Raw genomic sequence first — 8750 nt, 5'->3', positions numbered from 1 at the left:
AAGCATGACAACAGTATAGGCAGTGGAAAGGGTAAAACATGCAATTTGCTAGACTATAAAGGGATGGGATTGGAGTGTGCACACGCAACGGAGACGCGGATAATTTTTGTCGTGGTTCCGATAGGTGGTGCTATCATACGTCCACGTTGATGAAGACTTCAACCCATGAAAGGTAATGGTTGCGCGAGTCCATGGAGGGCTCCACCCATGAAGGGTCCACGAAGAAGCAACCTTGTCTATCCCACCATGGCCATAGCCCGTGAAGGACTTGCCTCACTCGGGTAGATGTTCACGAGTTAGGCGATCTCCTTGCCTTTACAAACTTCTTGGTTCAACTCGACATCACGACGGAGGCTCCCAAGCGACACCTAACCAATCTAGGAGACACCACTCTCCAAAAGGTAATAGACAGTGTGTTCATGATGAACTCCTTGCTCTTGTGCTTCAAATGATAGTCTCCCCAACACTCAACTCTCTCACGTAGATTTGGCTATTGTGGAAGAAGGATTTGAGTGGAAAGAAACTTGGGGAAGGGTAGAAATCAAGGTTCAAATGGTTGGAAAGGAATCTCTTGATCTCAACACATGAGTAGGTGGTTCTCTCTCAAAAAATGAATGGTGGAAGTGTAGGAACGTACTGATGGCTCTCCTCAATGAGGAAGAAGGGGTGGAGGGGTATATATAGCCTCCACACAAAATCCAACCATTACATACTTTTGACCCATCTCAGTGGCACCAATCTGTACAAAAATATGAACGTTAGGAATCTTGGTGGGACTGACAGGAACAACTTGGTGGGACCCATGTGCTAGGGCTTAGGTTAAACCTCATCTTGGTAAGACTGAAGTGAATGAAATGAGCAACAGAGAATCAGTCAAGCCAATTCGGTGGGACCGAAGTGAGTGCAACAAGTCACAGAGCGATGGCAAGGCGATCTTGGTAAGACCGAGATCCATATCAGTGTGACAGAATCGTTAGGGTTTTTGGTAGTGGCTATGTCAACATGAACTCGGTGGCTCCGGATGGGAAATATCGGTGGGGCTGAGTTGGGAATTAGGTTTTGGACATATTTGGATAGAGAAAGTGGCTGGGTTTTTTGGAGCAATATCAGTAAGAATTTGAGCAAGTAGACCATTAAGCAACATCATCCCCTTTTAATAGTATATGCTTTCTTATGGACTCAACGTGATCTTGGATCACTTAAACAAAAATGTAGAGTCTTGAGCTTTTGCCAATCCTTGTCATTACCATTTTGAAAGGGTTCCACATCCTCTTGTCCTTGCCACTCCACTGTTGAACTTGTCTGAATTATACTAGATAAAACTATTAGTCCAACAAGAGATATGTTGACATTAATTACCAAAATCACCCAGGGAGCACTTGTGCTTTCATCTCTACAGATCACACCCGCGGGCGACTAGTTTTCCATTGCATGATATCCCCCCATCGGCGTTCATCCTTGATGTACCTTCATCAGGTCTGATCCATTTTCTTGGTCTCCTAACTCTCACCTGATTTGTTATTGCTCTCGCAATGCAAGCCGAAGCTATATAAAGATCATCAAGGGATCTTGTTATGAAGCTCATAGTAGTCAGCGGGCTCAGAAACTCACCGTGGTGGATCGTCCGTCGAAGTTCCCACCAGATAGCCCACATAGTCACCAAAACACGTCCCAAATCTTGCTAGTTCATAGTGTTGAAAAGCCAGAATCGCAACGGTCGAGTACGCTCCAAAATATCTTCATCCCCTAAGGCCCATACATGCCTTGCCATATGACATTCGAACAACGAGAGCCTCCAAGTATCTGTTGCCAAGTTACAGTCTGAACAAACGTCCATAGTTTTCATGCTCCTCTAGCATCTCGTTGTTCTCGTCGGGAACGAAGTACGTGCCAATCTCCATGTGAATACACGCACCTTGGATGGAACCTTTATCTTCCACAACTTGGCCTAGGATTTATCTCCTCCTAGTTAGAATGACCAGGTCGATTCTCTAACCAAGACTCCTTGTGGGTCTAAATACATGTGATCATTCTATAGGCAGATAAGACGGAGAAAACACCCCTTTTGTCATAATGCCATGACCAAAAGTCATGTTGTACCCTAGAGATGAGCGGAATATTCTGAATCACCTCAACGCCCAGAGTAATGAAATGTTCGTTTAGCAATTGCTTATTCCATATTTGGTTGCACCATTTATCAGTTTTGAAACAAGCATTGATAGGTCTTGTGTAAGTGCACAAATGGGCCGAAGTTTAAAGTCCCTTAGCAACCAATTGTCACTCCAAATACTGGTTCCTTCCCTCGGCCCTATCCACTTGATCAATCTGAGTGACAGTACATCACTTCCCTCCATTAATGACCACCAAACCTACAAAGGGATCAATCCCATGTTCGTTGCCAAAGGGTCACAGTCAGGGTAGTATCTTGATTTTAAGACTTGAGCATTGAGGGAGTCTGGTTCTTGCATTAATCTCCATGCTTGTCTCATAAGAAGCGAAAATCTAAACAATTCGATATCTTGAAAGCCCATACCTCCCATAAAATTGGGTATTGGCATAGTCTTCCATGATATCCAAGTGGTTTTCCTCTTGCCTCTCCTACTGCCCCACCAAAACATTCGAATAAAGGATGTTAATATGCTCAGAAAGCCCACGGGGTAGCGTAAAAACATGAAATGGAGTATGTAGGGCTAGATTGGGCTACCGACTTAATAAGTACCTCCTTCTCGCCACCTGCCAGACACTTCTCCATCCACCCTTGCAAATGTTTCCAAACTCTATCCCTAAGATATTTGGAACACCCTCCTTAGATTTACCCATATGTGAAGACAAACCAAGGTACTTCTCTGATAGTGATTCAGTATGTACTTCCAGTATATTTTTAACACCCGTTCTAATAGTTCCATGCCCTCCCTTGCTGAAGTAGATAGACGATTTGTCCACCTTTTTCCTCTGCCCCAAGGCTCTACAACATTTGTCCAAAATATCCCGAACACGAACAACACAATCACTGCTTACTTCAATAAACAGGGGTCTGTGTCATCGGCGAAAAGAAGATGGTTCACCTTTGGAGCTGAGGGTGCTACCTTAATTCCACCCATGCCATCAACACATTTCAGCAGAAAAGGTAGTTCTTCTGCCGCGAGAAGAAGTACTGGGAGATAGGACCACCGTCGCACTCCACGGGAAGGCCTGAAAGAATCTAAAATTTCACCATTAAGAAGGACTAAGAATGAAACAGATGTCACTCACCTCATAATTATTTTAATGAACCGAGGGCTAATGCCAAAGTTGAGCATAACATCCTTCATCATGTCTAGTGTAAGTGCATAAAATATATTCCCTCTCACCCTCCTTGTGTTAATGTAAGCACTCATAAGCTGTTATGAAATTTTCACGGATGAGACGTCCAGGAACAAACGGCGACTGCTCTTTAGAGTCGACCTTGGGGAGAATAAGTTTCACTCTGTTAGCTACGACCTTTGAAGAGATTTTCAAAATCACATTACAAAGGCTTATTGGTCGGATCTATCCTAAAAGTTTTGGACTTGCAATCTTGAGAATCAAAACAATGAACGTGTGGTTTATCTCTTGTGGTGATTCCTCTCCATTAAGCACTCTAATGATCATACTCGTTATCTCACAACCACATAAGACCCAATCACGTTGAAAATAGTGGGTTGGAAATCCGTCAGGCCTTGGGGCTTTTGTTGGAAATATCTGAAATAGCGCTTCGTTAACTTCTTCCTTACTGTAAGGCTTATTGAGCGCCATATTCATCATGCCATCAACTCTTGTGGGTATATGTAATAAGACCTCCTCCATCCCTATGGTGCCCTCTGAACTATACAAATTGGAGTAGAAATCAGTGGTCATCAGTGCCATCTCTTCGGGAACATTAGTGATGGTACCATCAGATTGGCTGCCAAAGGGTCGGCCCAGTCGGACCTCCTATGCATAGCGCCCGTTGTTTGCCGTGGGAGCTCCTATTTAGAACATAGGGCCACGCGGATGCAGCAAACACACACCCGTGCACGCCCTTTGAGCCGACCATTGAAAGGCGGAGTGCCCTAGTGTTTTTTCCTTTTTTCTTTTTTTCTTATCTTCTTCTTTCCTTTTCCCCTTTTTCTTTTAAAAACGTTCAGGACTTCAAAAAAGTTTGAATTTTAGAAAATTTTCACAAAAAAATGAAAAATGTCCACAAAAAATTGAAAAATGTTCACAAACTGTACTCCAGTCTTTTTGTTTCTGTAGCCTTTATGAGGAAAGCCATATTTCACGCTCATTGCATCAAGTAGTCAACTAAACAGGAGCCCCTATACGACACTTTAGCGCCGGGTCAGTCAACTGGCGCCTGCTAGCGCACCTTGTGTGCTGGCCCAGTAACATGCAGGGGATTTGTAGCGCGAAAAACCTCCAAAGTTTTTGCTCCGCTGAGGATTCGAGCTCGCACCGATTAGTTATACTGCATAGTGCCTTACCACTCGAGCTACAATGAGCTAGAAATGATTACAATGCGAAAATTTCAAAATGTAGCCATGCTATTTCTTGCACATACATTTCAGAAAAAAGAGATTTTTTGGAAAAAAAAAATCAAACAAAATTTTAAAAAACATGAATTAGGAATTTTTTTATCGAATTTGAAAAATCTCATCAAATTTTTAAAAGTTCAAAAAATTAAAAAAATATTGATTTTGAAAAAATAAATTCATTAGATTAAAAAAACATCTATTTTGAAAAAAATCATCAAATTTGAAAAAAATCCACTGAATTTGAAAAAAGTTCATCAAATTTATTTTTAAAAAATCTAATTTAAAATTTTCATCAATTTATAAAAAAGGTTCATACAATTTAAAAAACGCGCATTAAAGAAAACAAAAAAGAATAAACAAAAACGATAAAAAACAAAATAAAATAAAGAACTAAATAAAAGAAAGAAGTGAAGTACGTTTGCATGAGCGGGGCGATGGCCTTATGGTTAGAGTGTAGCCCTCACAAAGAAGGGGTAGCTTGCTTGAACACCTGTGCCCTCGTATTTTTTACGCTAATGACAACAGGAGGCAAATTAGAAATGGGCCGAGCCCAGTAAACACGGCTGCGGGCGCCTGTTTGCAGAAAGAGTAACTACCGGCGCCTGCAGTGTCAAATAGGATTCGCCCCACTAAACGCATAGGAAGGGCGAGCGACGTAGTGGGCCGAGAAATGTTCAGAAATTTCAAAACTGTTCATTTTTTCCAAAAAATATTCAGAATGTACAAACAAGAAATCGAAAATTTAAGAACATGTTCAAAAATTGTTTACATTTTTCAAAAAATGCTTGAAATTTGGAAGTTTTGTTAGCATTTCAATAAAAATTCAAAAACTTGATAAACATTCATTTTTTCAAATAAGGTTCACTTTTTTAACCAAGCTACAACAATCCCACAGAAAACTATTAGGAGGGCGGCGGCGGGGGGGGGGGGGGGGGGGGTGTTGTGGGGCGAAAGCTCTTCTTTTATTCCTTTTCTTTTTTTGTTTTCTCTTTCTCCTTTTCTCCACATTAAAAATCTTTTAGGATCTTAGAAAAAAAATTACATTTCAATAAAATTTCACAAAAAAATTGTAAGATATTAACAAACTAAACTGGAACCTTTAAGGGGAAAACCCTATTTGACGCTCACTATTAGGTTTCAACAGTTTCGGGTACTTCCATAAGGTTTCCGAACCATGTTTTAGGGTTGCTTTTACCGGGGTTTTCGATTCCTTTTTGTATTTTATTCCTATTTTTTCAATTTTTGTTTCTTTTGCTTTTCTTATTTTTTTTCTTGTCCGAACATATACAAATTTCAACCAAATCTTTAAAATTTGTTCGGAATTGGAAAAATTGTTCACGTACTTTACAAAATGATCACAATTTTGTGAAAAGTTATTTGGAGTTAAAAGAATTGTTCACGTTTATAGGAAAATGTCAGGAATTTACAAAATTTGTCACACTCATGAAGAATACTAAACCCTAAACAAATTTTGGAAACTTTTAAATTGTTGAGAAATACTTGTTTGCAGAACTACTTCAATTTTTTGCATTTCTTCAAAAAAATTGAGAAATTTCAAAAAAAATCACGATTTGAAGAAGTATAGAAAAAGGTTAAAAAATGTTCAAATTTTGCAATATTTGTTCGTATTTTCAAAAAAAATTGACAAACTTTTAAATGACCGTATTTACACATAACACTTGCTTTTTGCAAAGTTGTTCGCAATTTTTAACTGTGGTTCAGTAACCTCTACACTGAACCGCTGCATTAAACCAAACCACTATTGCAACAGTATTTTCGCTGAGTACGCTCACTATGTTGGAGGCAAATGAGTTGGCCCAGTCGGACCTCCAGTGCATTGCATGGACTGTTTGCCGCCGCAACTCTATTTAGCGCTTAGGGTGCCACGGGCGCAGCAAACACGCAACCCTCCGTGCGTTCTTCGGCCGATACATTGCGAGGTAGAACGCCCCAGTTTTATTCCTTTCACTTTTTTTCTTCTCTTTTATGTTGTCTTTCTGCTTTTGTTTTTTTCCTTTTTCTTTCAGGGTTTCAAAAAAAAGATTTGAACTAAAAAAACAAAAAATGATATGTTTTCTTCACAAATTTAAGATTATCCTTTTTGCTTGAGACTTTGTGGGGGAAAATCCTAATTGATGCTCACTGCATCAAGTAGTCGACTAAACGCGAACGAATCGTACGAGCGACATATTGCGGTTTCCCAATTAGCAGCGTACCCTAGGTTTTTCCCTCTGGGTTTATATTGTTTTACGACCTTCTAGAAGGTCCCTAAACCATGTTTTTCTATTGATTTTTGAATTAGCAGCGTTCCGGTATTTCTCGTATTTTCCTATTGCCTTTTTTGTTTATTTTTCTTTTATCCTTTTCTTAAATTCTTAAATTTTAAATAAGGTTAAAAATCTTTAAAGTATGTTTGGAATATTAAAAATTGTTCATATTTTGGAGAAACATTATTGAAATTCACAAAAGGAATCACATTTTTTAAAATGCTCCTATTTTTAGTTTTGTTTGTATTTTTCAAAAATTGTTCGCAATTTTTGAGAATTGTTGAAAAATTTCAAAACCATATATCTTTTATAAAAAAATCGAAAATTTCAATTTTCTGTTCAAAATTTTGGAGAAATGTTCAAGAAATCCAACAGAAATTGCTCACATTTTTGTGAAAAATGCTTGAAAGTTGGAAATTTTGCAATGTTTTGAAAAAAATGTTGGCAACCTAAAAAATGGTCCCGTTTTCAACTAATGGTCACTTTGTCAAAAAATTGTTCACACTTTTTAACCAGGCTACAGTAATCACCTGCTATCATGAACAAAAGCCGCTAGAGTTATCGTGCGACGGCTGCGTGCCCACTGAGACCTCTTGCGCGTCGTGTTAGGAAATATAGTGATTTCAAAAATTTCCTACGCACACGCAAGATCATGTTGATGCATAGCAACGAGAGTGGAGAGTGTCGTCCACGTACCCTCGTAGATCGTAAGCGGAAGCGTTACGACAACGCGGTTGATGTAGTCGTACGTCTTCATGATCGACCGATCCAAGTACCGAACGTACAACACCTCCGCGATCTGCACATGTTCAGCTCAGTGACGTCCCACGAACTCACGATCCAGTAGAGCTTCGAGGGAGAGTTCCGTCAGCACGATGGCGTGATGACGGTGTTGATGAAGATACCGACGCAGGGCTTCGCCTAAGCACCGCTACGATATGACCGAGGTGGATTATGGTGGAGGGGGGCACCGCACACGGCTAAATATTAATGATCAACTTGTGTGTCTTGGGGTGCCCCCCCCCCGCCCCCGTATATAAAGGAGCTAGGGGGAGGCGGCCGGCCAGGAGGAGCGTGCGCCAAGGGGGAAGTCCTAGTCCCACCGGGAGTAGGACTCCTCCTTTCCTAGTAAGAGTAGGAGAAGGGGGAAGGAGGAGAGAGGGGGAAGGAAAGGGGGGCGCTGCCCCCCCTCCTTGTCCAATTCAGACTAGAGGGGGAGGGGGCGCGCGGCCTGCCCTGGCTGCCCCTCCTCTTCTCCACTAAGGCCCAATAGGCCCATTACACTACGGGGGGGGTCCAGTAACCCCCCCCCCCCCCGGTACTCCGGTATATGCCCGAACTTGCCCGGAACACTTCCGAAGTCCAAACATAGTCATCCAATATATTGATCTTTATGTCTCGACCATTTCGAGACTCCTCGTCATGTCCGTGATCATATCCGGGACTCCGAACTACCTTCGGTACATCAAAACACATAAACTCATAATACCGATCGTCACCGAACTTAAGCGTGCGGACCCTACGGGTTCGAGAACTATGTAGACATGACCGAGACACGTCTCCGGTCAATAACCAATAGCGGAACCTGGATGCTCATATTGGCTCCTACATATTCTACGAAGATCTTTATCAGTCAAACTGCATAACAACATACGTTGTTCCCTTTGTCATCGGTATGTTACTTGCCTGAGATTCGATCGTCGGTATCTCAATACCTAGCTCAATCTCGTTACTGGCAAGTCTCTTTACTCGTTCCATAATGCATTATCCCGCAACTAACTTATTAGTCACATTGCTTGCAAGGCTTATAGTGATATGCATTACCGAGAGGGCCTAGAGATACCTCTCTGATAATCGGAGTGACAAGTCCTAATCTCGATCTATGCCAACTCAACAAGTACCATCGGAAACACCTGTAGAGCACCTTTATAATCACCCAGTTACGTTATTG

The sequence above is a fragment of the Triticum aestivum genome, chromosome 5B (assembly GCF_018294505.1).
Source record: "Triticum aestivum cultivar Chinese Spring chromosome 5B, IWGSC CS RefSeq v2.1, whole genome shotgun sequence".
In the NCBI taxonomy this organism is placed as follows: domain Eukaryota; kingdom Viridiplantae; phylum Streptophyta; class Magnoliopsida; order Poales; family Poaceae; genus Triticum; species Triticum aestivum.
Note: the sequence above shows the minus strand (reverse complement) of the source record.